At 37.8% G+C, this 20,418-nt stretch overlaps 1 protein-coding gene across 1 annotated transcript in view; it reads left to right on the forward strand.

Annotated features, from left to right (window-relative positions):
• Positions 1-20,418, forward strand: part of LOC141581389 (uncharacterized) — an 85,892-nt gene that overhangs the window by 47,297 nt on the left and 18,177 nt on the right. The window contains exon 4 of the mRNA XM_074386618.1: positions 1,640-1,809. The gene's annotated coding sequence lies outside the window, so the exon portion shown is untranslated. The remainder of the gene's footprint in view (positions 1-1,639; positions 1,810-20,418) is intronic.

Genomic DNA, 20,418 nt, shown 5'->3' on the forward strand with positions numbered 1-20,418 from the left:
AGGTTTGAGGATTGTTTTTTGAGTCCAAATGGAACAGCAAGATTTTTAGTATTTGTTGCTTTTTCTTATGTTTAGTCTGCCATTATCTTTTCAGAATTTTAACATGAGACCTAAAGGACTATTTAATGTAGGGGATCTGACTATCCCCGTTTTTATCCTTCCCTGTTTTACTAGGGGTGTTTCCCATCTGGGAGGTTTTGGATGTTTCTTTGAGAGTGTGTGTGGCTCAACCTTTTTTTTGCTAGCAATCTCTTGCCTTCTTCTTTTTCCAAAAGGCTTGCTAAGGCTCGATTTTTCATACTGAAGATTTCTTGCTCATTTTTAAGCCCCACCTGCTGGAGGTTCCTTGTACCCTTCTCTCAACTCATCTGCTCTGGCTGCTTCACTGGAGGGAAATTAGGTTCCTCTTAGCATTGACAGGACTGTACAAATTTCAACATCAGGATCCCTACAAGAGGGCTGCCATTAGCTATATGAGGTAACCATGGAACTGCAGATTGGACTTGCTCACTCTGCACAGCAGTAGTGCTTGTCACCATTCACATACATTCAACCTCAAAGATATCCCAACTACCAAGGAAATACTTTGCTAACCCCATGGCTTTTCTTACCTTGGCCTGTGCACAGAGTTACCTGGTCACCATGGTGTTTTTGTTGGCAAGCCTTTCCTTCCCATGTTGCTGAGAGTCCAGGTTTATTTGTCACAGCAGGTGGGGGTCTAGATCTTTCACCCCTTAGGCCACTGCAATGAGACAATGGGACACATCTCCCCCTGGGAGAAGACCAGAGAATGGGAATCCCGGACGAGATCCCAGATTGTTAGAAGTAAAATGCTTGGTGCCACAAAGTGGAACCAACACTCAGGCAAAAGTGCTCTCAGCAAGACAATTTATTTCTATAGAAGAGCACTTCCTGCATGCAAGGCAGAGGCAAGAGAGAGTGTGCAGAACAAAGGAGAGCAGCAGTTTTTATCCCTAATGCAGACCCTGTTTCTGTGTCCTCCCTCTATGGGCTGGGGTCAGACTGCGCAATCTGGGCTAATTCCCATTGACTACTGTTGACATCATCGAGGGGGCAAGAGTGGACTTTTGATGGGAAATATGGTTACATAGGTGATGAGAACTGCTTGGGCATGCTTGGGCGTGTTTGGGCACAGCAGAGATAGGGAGGGCTGATAGATGAATGGGTAAGATTAATTTTTAGAATAGAACAAATAACCAGAAACTGAAACCCTTTGAAGAATAACTATTTGTTCTTAACAACATGAAGATCAATCAAATAACTACAAAAGGTTTTCAAACTCAAAAGTGCTATGCAAATACAATCTGTTAATGAATGTATTCCTAGTGGTGATAATAGGAAGAGGGTGAGGCCATGCAATAATGCAATTCCATCCTAGATCTTACTGCAATACATTGATTTCAAAATGACACCAGTTTTCCTATTCTTATCTGTATTCATACCCTTTACTTATTTGGTCAAGATAGTCAGTTTTCCTAATTTTTGAGTCTGGGTTGGCTTGTGATTTTCTTTGGCCAGCAGAATAGTATAGACAGAACATTATGTAAATTCTAAGTATTAGCTTCAAGGGAGCCAGATGCATGCATGTTTTTTTTTTTTTTTTCTCTCTCTCTCTCAGACCTCTGCCACCACCTAAGAACAAGTATAGACTAGCCTGCTGAAGGATGAGAGACCATGTGTGGTCTTCCCAGATGAGGCCATCCTGAATCAGTTAGCCACAAGCAGATCTGTAAGCTGCCCACAGACAACACGAGTGAGCCCAGCTGTGATCGACCAAACCCAGACCAGGTTAGTGGAACTACCAAGCTTACCCAGAGATACGAGAATTAAGAAAAAGATTGTTGTTTTAAGCCATTAACTTTTGGTGTGGTTTGTTATGCAGCATTATATGGTAGTAGACACCTTTCTGCCCCTACGGTGCTTGACAACACCATAAATGTAACCTTTTCCAAAATCTTGATTTCAATCATCTTACTCTCCAGCCACCACCTTCCATCCTTCCATTTGCTTGCCTTAGTACTCCCTCTGCTGTAATTCTTCCAGTATTTTGAGGCTTCCAAACTATAGAGTGTACCATTTTGTTAGTATCAATTTATTCCCTTCTATAATCACTTAGGGAGGCTTAGATTTCATGGTCCATCATTAAATTTTCTCCCTAGCAAAGGCTTCTCAACCCTCTTCTTTGCTACATATAATTGGCTGGCAAAACTCCAGCTCAAGCTGAATCCAACTATTTGTCTTCTTTGCCTCTAGCTGAATAGCAGAATATTGCAAAAGAAAATCACCAAACTGTACTAACTTCACCTCAATTCATGACTATACATGTCAAGTGAGTACTCAGCACCAGAAATCCCACTATACTTCTCTAATAATATTAGTCTTCTCTTCTTATGGTTGACTATTTCATACCTGCTCTGTCAATTTGTTCTCTCTAGCTCTCTCTCTCTCACTCTCTCTCTCTCTCTCTCTCTTTTTTTTTTAGACAGAATCTTTCTTTGTTGCCCAGGCTGGAGTGTAGTGGTGCAATCTTGGTTCACTGCAACTTCCGCCTCCTGGGTTTAAGCAATTCTCATGCCTCAGCCTCCAAAGTAGCTGGGACTACAGGCACATGTCACCACATCCAGCTAATTTTTGTATTTTTTGTTAGAGACAGGGTTTCACCATGTTGGCCAGGCTGGTCTTGAACTCCTGACCTCAAGTGATCTGTCCAGTTCAGCCTCTCAAAGTGCTGGGATTATGGGTATGAGCCACTGTGCCCAGCCCAATTTGTTCTCAATTAATTACCTTCCTCACATTTCCTCAAGAAAATAGAAGTTATTAATGTAAAGCATTCTCATTTTGCTCTACAAATTAATTCTACAATCCTTTTCTTATTTTCTTCTTCCTTCTTGTCACAATAGACAAAAGTATCTCTCCTAGCCAGTGCCAATGTCTCCACTTGTGAATGAAGTCTCATGTGTTCTCTCCTACTCAAGGATTTTTATTCTTGTGTTTTACCCTCTCTTTTGTGCTTCATTAGTTTCTCTTTTTTTAAATTGTATCATTTCCATTAAGATACTAATATGCTCTCGCACACACATACACAAATTGGCCTCATGCACCTTCCTCCAATTTCCCCTATATCACTCTATTCTCCTTATCTCATGCTCCCTACCTTTATTTATATAGTTGTTTTTTGAGACAGAGTCTCACTCTGTCGTCCAGGCTTCAGTGCAATGGAGTGATCTCCACTCACGGCAACCTTCATCTCCTGGGTTCAAGCAATTATCCTGCTGCAACCTCCCAAGTATCTATGATTACAGGCATGTGCCACCATGCCTGGCTAATTTTTTGTATTTTTAGTAGAGATGAGGTTTCACCATTTGGCCAGGCTTGTCTTGAACTCCAGACCTCAGGTGATCCATGTGCCTTGGCCTCTTTAACTGCTGGGATTACAGGCGTGAGCCACTGTGCCTGGCCCATTCTACCTTTAAACACATCTGTCTGCCGAAACTGCTCTTGTCAGTGTCACTAAGGTGAACATTTTGTTTTTCAAATCCAGTGGATATGCTTTTCTGTTTTAATCTTACTTGGCCTCCCAGCAATATTTTATCCTCTCTACTACTTATTCCTTTTTGGAATATTTTTTTCTTCCCATTACTCTAGAAACACACCACTTGCTCGTGATTCTCCTTCTACTCACTGGTTGCTCCTTCTGTTTTCTGTTTGCTCTTTCTTCTCTTTCTTACCTATAAATGTCAGAATTCTCTAGAATCCAATCCAGAGCCACTGTCTCTTAGCTTCCCACACTGTCTCCTCTAGGTAGTCCCAATTACTTCCAGCTACTGTGATTCATTTCCTCAACCCATATTTCTCCTCTAATATCAAGACTCATGCATCCCAATTCTAATATTTAGACTTAAATATCTCAATGCCTTTTTAACATCTCTACTTGGATGCTGGAGACATATGTTCAGAACTAAACTGTTTATATCTCTACTAGAACCTCTCTTAATGTTCCTTATTTCAAAGGGCGGTTCATAATCTGGTGGAAGAAATAGATAAAAATCAACATTTATAAAACAATATAAATGTTTTAATAGAGTTAGACGTAATATACTATATACATGTAAATAAGGTAAATTTAGTGTAACTAAATGCAATGGAACATGGAATTAATATTTTTCATTATTATAGAACTCTTTGCTATCATTTAAAAATAGATTAAAGTATACATCACTTGTGATTCTTTTCAAATGTATTCTTATCAAATACTTTATTTTTAAGAGAAGTTTTAGGTTCACAGCAAAATTAAAAAGAAGGTGCAAAGACAACCTAATACCTCCTGCCATATGCACATGCATAGCCTTTCCCATTATCAACATCTCCCACTAGAGTGATATGTTTGTTACAACTGATCAACCTACTGACACATCACTATCACCCAAAATCCACAGTTAACATTGAAGTTCACTCTTGATATTGTACATTCTATGGATGTGGATAAATGTTTAATGATGTGTATCCATTGTTAAGAACCAGAGTATTTTCACTGCCCTAAAAATCCTCTGTGCTCCACCATTTGTCCTTCTCTCCCTGTCTAACCCCTAGCCACCACTGATCTTTTAACTACCTCCATAGTTTCACCTTTTCAAAAATGTCATATAGTTGGGATCACGGGGTATGTAACTTTTCGAAATTGACTTCTTATGCATGTAAGTGTCCTTCATGTCTCTTCATGGCTTGATAACTCATTTGTTTTCAGTACTGAATAATATTCCATTGTTTGAATATACCACAGTTTATTTGCCTACTGAAGGATGTCTTGGTTACTTATTTTAGCAATTATGAATTAAGCCACAAAAACACCCCATGCACATGATTTTGTGTGGATATATGTTTTCATCTCCTTAGAAGTAGAGAAATGTGTTTGCTAAATTGTAATATGTTTTGTTTTATAAGAAATGACCAAAGTGTCTTCTAATGTGGCTGTGACATTTCAAATATATCTTTTCTTCCCTCTCTACAGATGCTGTGTCTATCTTATAGGCTGTTAGAGTTACCCTCTTGATAACATGAGTCATTCTTTTTGGTGTTTCTACCTGAGAATTTGGTACCTTTTTCTTTTTTCTTAACCACTGTATTTTCTTGACATTATTGAATTGGACCACAAGCCAAATGGGCCAGCTGCTTTTGTGATTCTCAAAGTTTAAAGTTTTTCCTTCTCCAGCTAGAACTATATTACTAGTGACTATTGTGGCAACCATTTTGATGACCACATCAGTTTAATAACTTTGATGAACTCTCTTCACCTTGCAAATCCTCTTTGAACTGCATAATTTATAAAAGGACTACTACAACTAAGAAACCAGTTTTAAGTTTTAGTGGGATTTATAATTTTCCTTCTCTTTGAAAAGACAACATTAGTTCTATGGTATTAGAAGAAGATATTCAGAACTCCAATATGAAGAATTATTTATGACTCAACTAATTGTAAAACATATCATGAAAATGTGGTCTAGGTCCAATTTTCCAGTGTATTGGTGTGTATCATATATAAGCCCTACCCAATGTGAGGTTTATTTAGTTGAGTATAAATATATTTTCTCATTAGAGAGAGAAGATGTTTCCTGAAGCCGTTAGGCAAAAGTCATTACTAGTCCCTTGACAAGATGATTCATTTTTATTTTTATGCATCTATTCATGCATAAAGGTGAGATTTTAAAAAATTAATGAATTGCTAATGAAACAGTATTCTGTAGTACTCAACAGTCAGTTTCAGATTTAGCAAATTTAGATTTAATAAGTGGAACAGGCAACTGCTTGTGAAGGGTATCTCCTGTCCATCAAATGTCAGCTCATCTCCTATCATTTTCAATATTTGATTTTTCTTCCTTTGAGACTGGAGAGTTTTTTTGGTCTTCAAAGTTTCCATAGATAGAGAGTAAGTTGTTGATGGGAAAACCTAGGCACCGTGGGTTCTGATTATAGCAATATAAATGTGCACAAATTTAGAGGCATGAGAGAGGATATTTGGGAAAAGTGGTTTTATTAGGTGATGCCTTAAAAGTAATTTAGAAAGTTAGTATACAACCCCACCACTACTTAATTTGACTAGCTTTAAAAAAAAAGTAATGTAGCCAAGTGTGGTGGCTCATACCTGTAATCCAGGCCAGAGAATTTCTTCAGGACAGGAATTTGAGAGCAGTCTGGGCAACATAGCAAGAACTTTGTCTCTAAAAAACAATATTAATAAATTAGTTGGGTGTAATAGCACGTGCCCCTGTGGTCCCAGCTACTCAGGAGGCTGAGGCAGGAGGATCACTTCAGCCCAGGAAGTCGAGGTTGCAGTGAGCTGTGATTGCACCATTGCCCTTCAGCTTGGCCAACAAAGAAAGGCCTTGTCTTAAAAAAAAATGATTGGTGAGGAGTCCCTCCTCCTCATTTTTTTGGAATAGTTTTAGTAGGAATGGTATCAGCTCTTCTTGAATTTAATAGAAATCAGTTGTGAATCCATCCGGTCCTGGGCTTTTTTTTTTGGTTGGCACACTATTCGTTTTGGATTCAATTTCAGAGCTTGTTTTTGGTCTGTTCAGGGAATCAATTTCTTCCTGTTTCAGTCTTGGGAGGGTGTGTGTGTCCAGGAATTTATCCATCTCTTCTAGGTTTTCTAGCTTGTGTGCATAGAGGTGTTTGTGGTAGTCCTTGATGGTTATTTGTACTTGGTGGGGGTCAGTGGTAACATTCTCTTTGTCATTTCTAATTGTGTTTTTTATTTGCATCTTCTCTCTTTTCTTCTTTATTAGTCTAGCTAGTACCCTATATATTTATTAAGTTTTTCAGAAAACTGACTTCTAGATTCATTGACTCATGGTTTTTCATGTCTTGATCTCCTTTAGTTCAGCTCTGATTTTGGTTATTTCCTGTCTTCTGCTAGGTTTGGAGTTGGTTTGCTGTTGCTTCTCAAGGTCATTTAGTTGTGATGTTAGATTTTTAATTTGAGATCTTTCTAACTTTTTGATGTGGACATTTAGTATTATGATTTCCTCTCTTAACACTGCCTTCTGGTGTGCTGTATCTTTGTTCTCAGTAGTTTCAAAGAACTTCTTGATTTCTGCCTTAATTTCATTATTTACCCAAAAGTCATTCAGGAGTAGGATGCTTAATTTCTATGTAATTACATAGCTCTGAATGTTTTTCTAGTCTTGATTTTGATTTTCATTGCACGATGGTCTGACAGTGTTTGGTATGATTTTGGTTCTCTTGTATTTAAAAGAACAAAGTTGGAGACATCACCTTACCCAACTTCAAACTGTACTATAGGGCTACAGTAACCAAAACAGCATGATATTGGTACAAAAACGGACACATTGACCGATGGCATGGAATAGAGAGCCCAGAAATAAGGCTGCACACCTATGGTCATCTGATCTTCAACAAAGCTGACAAAAACAAGCAATGGGGAAAGGACTTGCTATTCAATAAATGATGCTGGGGTAACTGTCTAGCCATATGCAGAAGATTAAAACTGGACCCCTTCCTTATGCCATATACAAAAATCAACTCAAGGTGGATTAAAGAGTTACAGGTAAAACCCCAAACTATAAAAACCCTGGAAGACAACCTAGGCAATACCAATTGGGACACAGGAACTGGCAAAGATTTCATGACAAAGATGCCAAAAGCAAGTGAAACAAAAGCAAAAATTAACCAATTGCATCTAATTAAACTTAAGAGCTCCTGCACAGCAAAAGAAACTATCAACACAATAAACAGACAACCTGTACATGGGAGAAAATACTTGCAAACTATGCATCTGACAAAGATTTAATAGCTGTATTTATAACAAACTTAAACAAATTTGCAAGAGAAAAACAACCCCATTAAACAGTGCACAAAGGACACGAACAGACGCCTTTCAAAAGAAGACACACATGCAGCCAACAAGCTTATAAAAAACCCCTTAATATCGCTGATCATTACAGAAATACAAATCAAAACCACAATGAAATATCATCTCACACCAGTCAGAATAGCTATTATTAGAAAGTTAAAAAATAACAGATGCTGGCAAAGTTGCAGAGAAAAGAGAATGCTTATCACTGTTGATGGGAGTGTAAATTAGTTCAACCACTGTAGAAATCAAAGTGGTGATTCATCAAAGAGTTAAAATTAGAACTACCATTAAACCCAGCAATCCCATTGCTGTATATGCCCAAAGGAATATAAATTGTTCTACCATAAAGACACATGCATGTATATGTTCATTGTAGCACTATTTGCAATAGTAAAGGCATGGAATCAACCTAAATGCCCATCAGTGGTAGATTGGATACAGAAAATGTGGTACCTATATACCACAGAATACTATGCAACAATGCATAGCAGTGGATGGAGCTGGAGACCATTGTCCTGAGCAAACTAACACAGGAACAAAAAACCAAATACTATGTATTTTCACTTGAAAGTGGGAGCTAAATGATAAGAACACATGGACACTTAGAGGGGAACAACAGACACAGGGGCCTACTTGAGTGTGATGGATAGGAGGAGGGAGAGAATCAGAAAAAATAACTACTGGGTACTTAGGCTTAGTGACTGGGTGATGGAATCAGCTATACAACTATACAACAAACCTCTGTGACACCAGTTTACCTATACAGCAAACCTGCACATGTACCCCAATTAAATCTTCATGTGGCAGGACAGGCATGGTGGCTCATGCCTATAATCCCAGCAAAACTGAGGTGGGTGGATTGCTTGTGTTCATGAGTTTGAGACCATTCTGGGCAACATGGTGAAACCCTGTCTCTACAAATTATATAGATATTAGCTGGGCATGGTAGTGCCACTCGTAGAGGTTGAGATGAGAGTGACAGAGGCAGGAGGCACACAGGGGCAAGTCCCTGGCAAAACCTCACCTTTAAGCCAAAAAGCCTGAAACCCACAGCCCAAGGTGAGAACTTCTATTCCTATTTGCCCTCTCTCCCCTGACTGGATCTTTCTGAATAATGTCCTTTTACCAATCGAATGTTGCCTTTTCCAAAACTACCTATAGCCCACCCATCCTGTGCCTTTAAAGACCCCAGACTCAGTCAGTAGAGGGGAAAGATGGCTAGACATTGAGGAGAGGCAACTTAAGAGAGGTGGTTGGACTTTGGGGGAAGAGCCAGCTGGAATTCAGGGAAAAGGCTAATTGCCCTTCCTCTTCCCTTTTCAACTCCCCTGTCCACTGAGAGCCACTTTCATTGCCCAATAAAATTCTCCGCATTCACCATCCTTTAACTGGTCTGTGTGACCTCATTCTTCTTGGCATCAGACAATAGCTCAGGATTCACTGTATGTGGCTTCCCCAAAAGGCTGTCACACTGACCCTTGACCTCAGTGGCAGAGGGCAGCTCTTCCACATGACAAGGCAAGGGACCAACTGAGCTGATAACACACCACTGTTCAGGGACAATGGAGCTAGGAGAGCATTGTAAATGTTTTCTGGGCTTGGGGATTGCAGGCACCCCTTCCTGGGCACTGCCACGGGCCCCACCAGGATAGAGAGACTCTACTTCAGTAGTGGAAGCCTTTGAGCACCAGAGGGGGCATTGGGATAGAGCATCCCTTGCCCATATCAAGAAGTTATGTAAAGCATTGTCCCTTCTGTGACCTCTCCAGCCTCATCTCACATTGCTACCAGAGAAAAGAAAAGATAAGGTTCAGCTGGGCACAGTGGCTCACACCTGTAATCCCAGCACTCTGGGAGGCCGAGATGGGTGAATCACTTGAGGCCAGGAGTTTGAGACCAGCCTGAGCAGCATGGTGACACCCTATCTCTATTAAAAATACAAAAAATTAGCTGGGTGGTGGTGTGCACCTGTAATCCAAGCTACTAAGGAGGCTGAGGCAGGAGAATCTCTTGAACCTGGGAGATAGAGGTTGCAGTGAGCCAAGACTGCACCACTGCACTCCAGCATGGGTGACAGAGCAAGACTCTATCACACAAACAAACAAACAGACAAAAGAAATCAAAATTAGCCAGGCAAGGTGGTGCATACCTGTAATTCCAGCTACTTGCGTGACTGAGGCACAGGAGGTGAAGGCTGCATTGAGTCAAGATTGTACCACTCCACTCTAGCCTGGGAAACAGAGTGAGACTTTGTCTCAAAAACAAACAAACAAAAAACAAAACAAAACAAAACAAAAAAGGTGAGGTCAAAGAGGAAGATGGGAGTTTGCACTGACTGAAATTAAATTCTAAATTTACTTCTTTTAAAATCAGAAGTGTCTGGAATTACTTTGGGCAAGTTGATGTTCTTCCTTAATTAGCAAACATAGGTACTCATGAACTAATTTGGGTTCAAGTCTACAGAAATGTAAAAAGATACGCTTTTTGGAGTATTTGAGAGCATTTTGACTATTCATTTCAAATCTGCTTCTGAAATAAGGGGACTGACACATTGTCACATAGACTGTATTAAAATAGTATTAGTTATTATTACTGACAATATCAAGCACATAAATTCACAAAGCCATAGGAACAACTGAGAAGTGTTTGACGTTTTTCTCAGGTATACCTTGCTTAGTGCTTTTCCTGTTTGCTGTGATTTCAGACCTGTCACTCCCTTATTTAGTAACTACTTCTCTCTAACGTGTCAACTGATAGATTTACTCTTCCCAGGAGTATTTTCCACTGGCAGAAGACAACCGAACACGAAAGCTTTTCACAATGAAGAAAGAATGTGCATCTAATTATGGGGTGCAAAATCTGAGCCTAGCTGTAGAGATATTTTTGGGGTAGACAAGAGGGCTTGCTTTTCTCAAATTATATGTCAGAAGCGTCTGCCTACTTTATATTTTTCTTAAGCTGCACAGTTTAGTGCAGGATCCTCAAAGTGCTATATCAAAAAAGAAAGTTAACAGTGGAGATTTATGTTTCTCCTGGCAGAATTTAAAAATTATTTCGGCCAAGTTTCCAGATTTCTCCTGTACTCCCTACCCATTTCACAGGCCCAAAATTATACCATTTAGTGTTGATCTTTTCCAACTGTGAATAACAACAGACCTGAAGGTATTATTTGTGTTTTTTTATATCATTGGTGTTTTTCTGCCTTGAGATTTGTTAAATGAAACATGTTGATACTAAGGTTGGCTCCATGGAAACCCTCACAAATGATTCATTTTACTTTGGTCAATAGCATGCTTAGCCATGCCACAATTGCTCCAAAAGTAGAACAGACCTTAATCAATCTGCTATAATTCTTAAATATTAATTTCTGGACAATATCTTTTTAAAAATAATGTATATCTCTTTAAAAAATCCATCTAAGCTAACAAGTGAATATTAGTTCATTTTCTCCCCATTAATTCATCTGCTGTTTGTTATGTCTTCAAAAGAAGATACTTAAAAGCTTATCTGGATTTTTATAGATGCATTAAAAATTTTTTTAAATATTATTATTCAAATAGCCATATTTTCAGCTTGGCTTTAATCCTAATGATCAAGCCTTCATAGATACATTTTAATCTATGTTTCTCTCCTTTTGCTAGAGAGAATTTTTATTGTAATTAATTTGAATGTACTTTCAATTTTTATAACATTTAGTTTGAAAAAAGTCACTTAATATTTAATACTACCTTTGAATATAGCCTTCCAGGAAATTTCTGAGAATAGATTTCCCAAATTCTACAGAAAAATAAAATTTTGGTAACCATCAGTGTGAAATCTCTATACACTTTTTTTTTAAGTGGGATCATATAGATATGCAAATACATATTCCTAGATATATAGCCTCTAGCATATGGCAACAGACACGTTTTAAAAATTGCACATAATTTGTCTTAAAAAGAATTTTCATTTGTTAAAAAGAAAATAAAATGCCTTTATCCACGGGGCCGCTTCTTAAAAGACGGCAGGCTCGCGGAAGCCATAGTCTAGCCATTGGCGTGGCTTATTCTAACGCCCAAAAGTGAAGGCAGCATCTGCCCAGATGGGGTGCTTCCTGTAATGATAAAGACGCTCTGTTCTCATTGATAGATGAATTCAAAACTGCCTCTACCACTCATCCATTCTTCCTGTTGTCTTTTCCTTCTCTATTAAATCTATAACATGCGCTTAATAAAAGTTAATGAAAATAAAATCTTTTCATTTTTCCTGAAGCCTATTTTGTGCCCTCATTTCAAGTTAAGAGGACTTGTTTGCTCTGTTGGCTTTTTAAATTTCTAGTACCTCTATTTTAAACTTAAAACTTAATTTATTTCATTCTGCATACATTCCCTGGTACTCTTAAATATCTGAGGACAGCACTACTATGTTTTTAAATACCATTACAAATAAGATACATAAAGTTTTTTATCCTTATAGATGATCAACTTTTAGCTTGAAATTATTTTGTGTGATATAGGTTCCATACAACTTAGAGTCAGACGTCCATTAACTCAGAGTCAGAGTTTCAGATTCAGACGTGGAAGCTATTTAAGTAAACAGCAAAACGAGGTATAGAGTCAGAGCATCTCAGAATTAAAAAAAAATGCCTGTGTGCCTAGGTCATGTCTAGCTTGCATAGTTCTAGTAGTGGGTAATTCTCTACCATCTGAAAACTGAGCTGTGCCAGTAGGTTTCCCAAACTGGTGATAAATTGGTGAGGTTTAATAACTCTTTTATTTAAATACTTGAAGAAAACCATCATCATTCCCCCCTAGTTCACATTTCTGTAGGCTAAACATCTCAAATTTCTCTATAAAATATCTAATTTTGATCTGATTTATCAACCTGATCAATTTTCTCTATTTAATGGACCATTCTAAATATGTCATGACCACGAGCGAATGCAAATCCTTCAGGTATATGCTTACAAAGGGTGTGTGTAGCAGGACTGTATCCTTGCTCATTCTAGGTATTAAGTGTTTTGACTCTCAGATTTCATAAATCTTTTGTCAAAACTAGGGTCTGAGAATTACATTTACCAAAGACAGTAAATACAGCTTCCCAGGGAATGTATTCTCCTAGAAAAAAATAAAAAGAAATAAGATAACAGTGTCAGAAAGGAGAAATATAAAATTTATCTGTCAGGGAAGTGAAATAAATTTGTAACACAAATTGTCTATTGTATTTTAAAATAAGGTCTTACAGAAAATTTATTCAGTCAGTTTGTTTTCAAATTCCTTTTCTGTGGATACTAAATGTCCGTCTTTATTCTAGGAGCCATGATTACATGGAGTGGTATAAGGATTGTAGCCAGGATCTTTTAAAGTATATTCCCTTGAAGACTTAAGGGCAGAGATTTAATTGCTGTACTTTGTAAAATGGGGCTAATAACATTTCCAGCAATACCCATACTTGTGTAGATTATTCCACTTATATGTACAACACACTTTGAAGATAAAATGCAACAGACACCCTGACTCTGGGGTAGAGGGCTAAGTAGATCTTTAATGACTGGTTTGTCAGCATGTAATCAAAAAAGGAGGTGGTACCTAGTGAGCTTACAGTTCATTAGTGGTTTAAATTAGCCCAGGGAGAACAAAATTGGATTTTCCAATTAAATTTCTCATTTGTCGTTGTGGCTCACAACTTTCCTCCTTGAGTTTGAGGAAAGAACTCAAAATAGAGTTTGAAATATAAATGAAAGATTTCAGACAAAACTTTAAAAAGGATATTATTAAACATTGTACCCATTAGCATGATCTGATAGCAGTCAACAGAAATTAACCCCATTGAACTTAAGCAAAGTCAATTTATTGGAAAGATATGAAATTTCTCCAGGAAAGCTTGGCCTGAAAATGGGCAAGAAGCTCAGAGAACACAAAACCATGGGCTCATGGCATTGAGCTGCCTTGTCAGGATGCTACTGACTCAAAGAGATGCCGTTTCATTCATTTTCAGAGTCTATGTTTCCTTTCTCAAGAGTCTCTTTGTTTCTGCTTGTTTCTGGAAGGAGTAGGACCCTGGTAAATATCCTCTAGATAGGTGGTTCTCAAGGTTTTTGGTCTTAAGAACTCTTTACACATTTAAAGATTATTGAGGACCCCAAAGCGGGTCCTCATTCATTAATGCGGATTATGTCTACCTACGTTATTTACTGTGTTATAAGTTAAAAGTGAGACACTTTTTACTTTAACCCTTTATTTTTTTAACAAATTTTAAAATATCAATAATAATTAAATTGCATGTTAACCTAGATAACGTATGTTTATAAAAAACAACTAATTTTCCCCACCCCTCCTCCCAGAAATGTGCAAAGAGCAGTATTCCATTACATTTGTACAAATCTCTTTAATGTTTGGCAAGAGAGTAGACAGCTGAATTCTCATATCTACTTCTGGATTCACTCTTGTGCAATATTTCATTTCAGTTTAAATATATAAAGAAAATTTGCTATCAAACAGATATATCGCTAGAAAACAGAGCAGCATTTTGGTAGTTTTTTACAGTAAAATGTGGATAAATCATGCTAAACTATATGATAAAGACAATAATCTGAAAGCTTGAAGCCTTGGCTAGTAAGCAATGTATCTCAGTGGAAACCTCTGAGAACAGGAAGAAGGCACTGGGATGGTGCATCTATTCCCATCACCCCAACCCATCTTCATCTCGTGTCATTCCTGGGAGAAAGATACGATGAAGAGGGAACTCGATAATGTACTGACTGAGATTAAATTCTGAATTTATTTCCTTTAAGCTCAGAAGTATCTGGAGTAGAACATGGTCACCTAGAGGGTTTTCCAGTTTTATATGTAAACCCATTTCAGCATGCCCATTTCTCTGAGCCTTTTCATCCCTTCCTCCATTAATTTGTCATGGCAGATCTGGCATCTTTTTTAATGTGGGCCACTACTTTTTCTGACCTTCCTTGGAGCTATCTCTCACCCAAGACCCTGACCAAGATATTAAACCCTATGGTAGAGAAGAATGTTTCCATATTAGCAAACTTACCCTTATTCAGTTTTATATTCCATCTCTGTTAATGCAGTGCCCTCCAGGTGCACTCACTTTCTCAGTTTCTGCTGGGCTGATGCACTTTAGAACCTTGAACACCCAAGGTGGTTCCCGTTTGTCTAAGGCAGTTCTCTGGAGAATGGGAGGGCCATGTGCTGTTATCAGTCAGTAATAAGAATTAAACAGTTACTGGTAACAATATGTACAAATCTTTGGAAGGCTCAACATTGCCGAAACCAAATATTGAGAGGAAAAGTCTCTGACGTTCTATGTATTACAATTTTTTGAAAGGTCATTATATCCGAAATCTCCTTCTACCTCTGTCTACTCTGCATGATTTGATTTCAGTCAACAGAAATTAACCCCATTGAACTTAAGCAAAGTCAATTTTTTTTTCTACTCTGCATTGCTGTTATGAGAACTTCAGCAAATAAACTGAGCAAACTAAATGTGCCATTTTATAAACATCCACGGCATTTTTCTTTTTGCACATTGGCTATTTTCTCCAAAACATTATTATCAACATTTATGAATACTTTTATTCTGTAAGAACTCCATGAACTTTTATTAGTAACATTTAGTAAAGAAAAATTATTTAATACTCTTTCCCTCTCTCACTCTTTCCAAAGTATATCTTTCCCTTCTTCCCATCCCTTTCCTTTTTATTTCTTTCCCACATTCTCTTCTTCCTTTTTTCTATCTTTCCTTCATTCTTCTGTCCCTATATCTAACTTTAAGTCTTGACTTGGTTCATTGTATGGTGCAATGTGGCTATTTTTCACATATATGTATTTTCAGAATTTTTTTCTTTTTTGACACCATCTGTCTTTGCATCAGACAGGTAGTTCTCTCACGAATTTAGGAGTTCTACTCAGCATACTATGGAACAGATTCAAGAGCAGAAGACTTTCCAGATTTTCAACTTTTAAATACTTTCTCAGAATATATCTCCTGGAGAAAAGTAAATCATTTTTGGAGCATATGCTGGATGTTACAATTGTGAATTTTTTAGTTTAAGTCAAAAGGAAGGGTAAGAAAAAAAATAAGCTATCTAACTTTTATCATGCAGACTTTTTTCCTTGTTATTAAATAAAATCAATACCTTGTGTTTTAATGCTATGATACTGTGTCAGTAAGCTAGGGCTGTCATAGACTGGGTGGCTTAGACAACAGAAATTTATCATCTCACAATTGCTAGAAGTCCAAAATCATGGCATCAGCCGGGTTGGTTTCTTCTGGGGTCTCTCCCTTTGGCTTGTAGATGGCCGCCATCTCCAGGTGTCTTCACAGGGTCTTCCCTCTGGGTGTGTCTGTGCTCTAATTGTCTCTTCTTATAAGGACAACAGTCATTCATATTGAATTATGGTTCACCCTAATGATGTCATTTTAACTTAATTATCGCTTTAAAGACCCCATTTCCAAATATGGTCACATTTTGATGTACTGGGGCTTAAAACTGTAATATGAATTTTGAGGGGACACAATTCAGCCCTTAACAGATATTTAACTACTATTTAAAAATTCCGCAGATTCTGATGAATGGCAAGGTTTAAATGTTATCATTTGATATGTAACATTGTTTTAAAATTGCTCAGTAGAGGACTTCTGCTTCCAGGAAGATGAAGTCAACAAACTTTTTCCTATTCTTCCCAATAAATGTAATAAAAGACCCTTAACATCATATATAAAACATCATGACAAAATGAGTCTTTTTGAGGGATATAGAAAATGGTAAGTTGCAAATCTAACAAAGGGTGTACAGAACTTGTATGCTGAAAACTTATATGCATTTATTCCAGAGAAATAAAAACTTTTATTGACTTAAAAACCTGCCCACAATTGTTCAGAGCAGTATTCTTTGCACAGTCATTGGAAACATACCAAATTGTATAGATTCTGTTTCTGTCACTTACTCATGTTGACTTTTCAGCCAATTAATTTCTCCGAGATTGTTTCTTCTGTTTTAAAAATCTTGGACTCGTGGAACTATATTATAGTCAGTCCTCAAGTACTATAACTAAACATGCCTGGATTTAAATTAGGGTTAGTCAGTCACCCTTCTCCATCTCCACCTTTGCTTTATAAGACACTTTTGTAAAGGAGTCAAAGCTCACTACTACGTATACCAGATTTCCCCTTAACAAGAGTTTGGTCAATTTTGTTCCAAGAGTGCCACTACAGTTTTCCTCATTTCTTTCATTTTTGGTGCTTTCAGACTCTACGTATGATGAGAATATAGATGGAATACTGGAAGGAAGGATGAAAGCTACTTTTATTTTTCTCCCTCTGTCACCCAAGCTGGAGTGCAGTGGCACAATCTTAGTTCACTGCAACTTCTGCCTCCTGGGTTCAAATGACTCACCCTCCTCGGCCTCCCCATTTGTTGGGATTACAGGCACCTGCCATCATGCCTGACTAATTTTGTGTGTGTGTGTGTGTGTGTGTGTGTGTGTGTGTGTGTGTGTGTGTATTTTTGTTTTAGTAGAGATGGGGTTTTGCCATGTTGCCCAGCCTGGTCTCAAACTCCTGGCCTCAAGCAATCTGGCTGCTTGGCCTCCCAAGGTGTGGGGATGCATTACAGTCGTGAACCACTGAACCCGGCCATGGAAGCTGCTTTGAAAAAAAGAAACCTGAAAAGTACTTCACCTGCTTTCTCATTAATTTCCCCTTGGCATGGTAAAAATGTTTCTAAAACCAGCAAAGAGCATACCTCACATAGTATATTACTGTTGCCAGTGGAGGGTGTCCAGGTTCTTGGCGTTTTGAACAAAGAATTAAACAGAGAGCACAAACAAAGCAAGGAAAGAATGAAGCAACAAAAGCAAATTTATTGAAAAATCCAAGTGCACTCCACAGGGTGGGAGTGGACCCAAGCATAGTGGCTCAAGAGCCCAGTTGCAGAATTTTCTGGGGTCCAAATACCCACAAGAGGTTTCCCATTGGCCACTGTGTTCACCTCATGCAAATAAAGTGGCGGCCTACAAACAGTCTGATTGGTTGTGAAAAGCAACCAATCAGAGGCTGAAGTGAATCTACAAAGTTAAGCTCCTGTGCAAAAGTCTAATTGCTTTGCATGGGAGTACCAATCAGAGCTACTTTCAACTTCGCATCTGCCTTGCAGAAAGGCAGGAGGTGGCAGAGAGAGTCGCCTCTGATCCTTTTGTTACATAAGTGTGGAAAGTTGGGGTTTTCCTTTTGATTTAGTTTTAGAAAGTCAGCGTGAATAGGCCTTAGGTTCCCTGCCTCCAGACCCTGTTCTCCTGCCTCATTGGTATTTTACACATTTTTTCTACGTAAGCTTGTTGCCTGAGGCACAAGCCCACTCAAGTTTGTTTTAAAAGATGTGCCTGTGGGGATTCTTGTAAAGGTGACAGAGAGATAGAAAGAAACAGAAAGTTCTGGGGACCAGCCCACCTTGAGCTTCTTTCTGCACATCAGTTTCATTCTCTTACTGCTGCTGGTTTCCTCACCCTCTACTACATGAATTTGCTGCATTCTTACACCTTTGGTCTTCCTTTGGCATGAACTGAGGCTCCAGAACAAACAATGAGGCAATGTCTGCAGAGTGCCATTGAGGCTGGGCAAATAAATATAACGGACACTCATAGAAACTAATGTTCATTTTCATTAGAGGGCTTCATGGAGAAAGTGGCAATCTGAGCTAAACCTTGAAAAATGATCCCTAAGGAAACATTTTAGGCAGATTAAGCAATGGAGACAGAAAAGAGCAGAATGTGTACTGAAATTGGCATGGAGTCCTCAGATGACTATAATGCAGAGCATCTATAATGCCATAAACACGCCTCGAGTCACCAACGGGAGTATGCAATGCAGGAGACAAAAGGAAAGTTGGCATAATTATAGGGACTGCCTACTCTTTTTATTTTGGTATAAATTTAAGGGGTACAAGTGCAGTTTTGTTACAGGAATATATTGTGTAGTGATGAAGTGTAGGCTTCTAATGTATCCATTACTCTAATAATGTACATTGTACCTATTAAGTAATTTCTTATCCCTCACCCCCTTTCCACCCTCCCACCCTTATGATTCTCCAAAGTCTATCATTTCATACTTTATGTCCACATGTACACCTTATTTAGCTCCCACTTATACATGAGAATATGTGGCATATGACTTTCAGTTTCTGAATTGTTTCACTTAAGATAATGACATCTAGTTCCACCCATGTTGTTGTAAAAGACATGATTTCATTATTTCTTATGGCTGAATAGTATTCTACTGTGTATGTATTCACCGTATTTTCTTTATCCAATGATCCATTGTTGGACACAGTTTTGATCCTGTATCTTTGTTATTGTTAATACTGTTGCAATAAACATATGAATGCAGGTATCTTTTTTAATATAATGATTTCTTTTCCTTTGGATAGATATCCAACAGTGGAATTGCTGGATTGGATAGTAGTTTTATTTTTAGTTTTTTGAGAAATCTCTAGACTATTTTCTATAGTGGTTGTACTAATTTACATTCCAACCAAAAGTGTGCAAGTGTTCCACTTTCTCTATATTCTTGCCAATATCTGTTTTTTTTTTTTTTTTTTTTTTTTTTTACTTTTTAATAATAGTCATTCTATTAAGCTGATGTCTCATTGTGGCTTTAATTTGCATTTCTCTGATGATTAGTGATGTTGAACATGTTTTTATGATCTTATTGGCCATTTGTGTGTCTTCTTTTGAAAAGTGTCTATTCATGTCCCTTTGCTCATTTTTAAATTGATTTGTCTGTTTTTGTTTTTGTTGCTTTTGCTTTTGAGGTGTTAGTCATGAATTCTTTGCCTAGACCAATGTCTAGAAGAAATTACCCTAGGTTTTCTTCTAGTATTTTTATAGTTGCAGGTCTTAGATTTAAGTCTTTAATCCATCTGCAGTTGTTTAATGGTAGTTCCCTAGTCATGTGGCTTATTTTCTGGTAACGTTTTTGAACCCTCTGTGAAGTCCTTTATTGGTGTTTGCTAGCAAATAACTAAAAGAAAAACAAACATTTTCCTATTCATCATTTGTTTAGTGTCACTGAATTATTAAGAAATATTACTTGTTTTTCCTGTCCTATATTATAGTTATGCAATTATGGCCATAATTTAGGATAATTATATTTATGCAATTATGAATTTCTACCTGGAAATGTTTTCTTAAATTAAAAATAAAGGGGGAATGTTTTCCATCAACTAATTGCACCAAGATTTGTGAGATGGTATCTATAACGTTAAATGAACTGTGATAATTTGGGTAATTGTTCAGCAAGTATTCACTCCTCTTCCCCTCTCACTATAGTTGGGGTCTACTTTACCAACCTCATTGTGTTGGATGTGGCCCTGTGACTTATTTTACCCAATGGAATGTTAGTAGTCATTATATGAGCAGAAGCTTTAGATGTGCTTGGTTCTTAATCTGGCATTCTTAGTGGCATGCTATGAGGAGGGCATGCCTTAGAAAGAACAAATACATACAGAAGAAACCTGAACCTAGCTGTAG

The sequence above is a fragment of the Saimiri boliviensis genome, chromosome 15 (assembly GCF_048565385.1).
Source record: "Saimiri boliviensis isolate mSaiBol1 chromosome 15, mSaiBol1.pri, whole genome shotgun sequence".
NCBI classification, from domain to species: Eukaryota; Metazoa; Chordata; class Mammalia; order Primates; family Cebidae; genus Saimiri; species Saimiri boliviensis.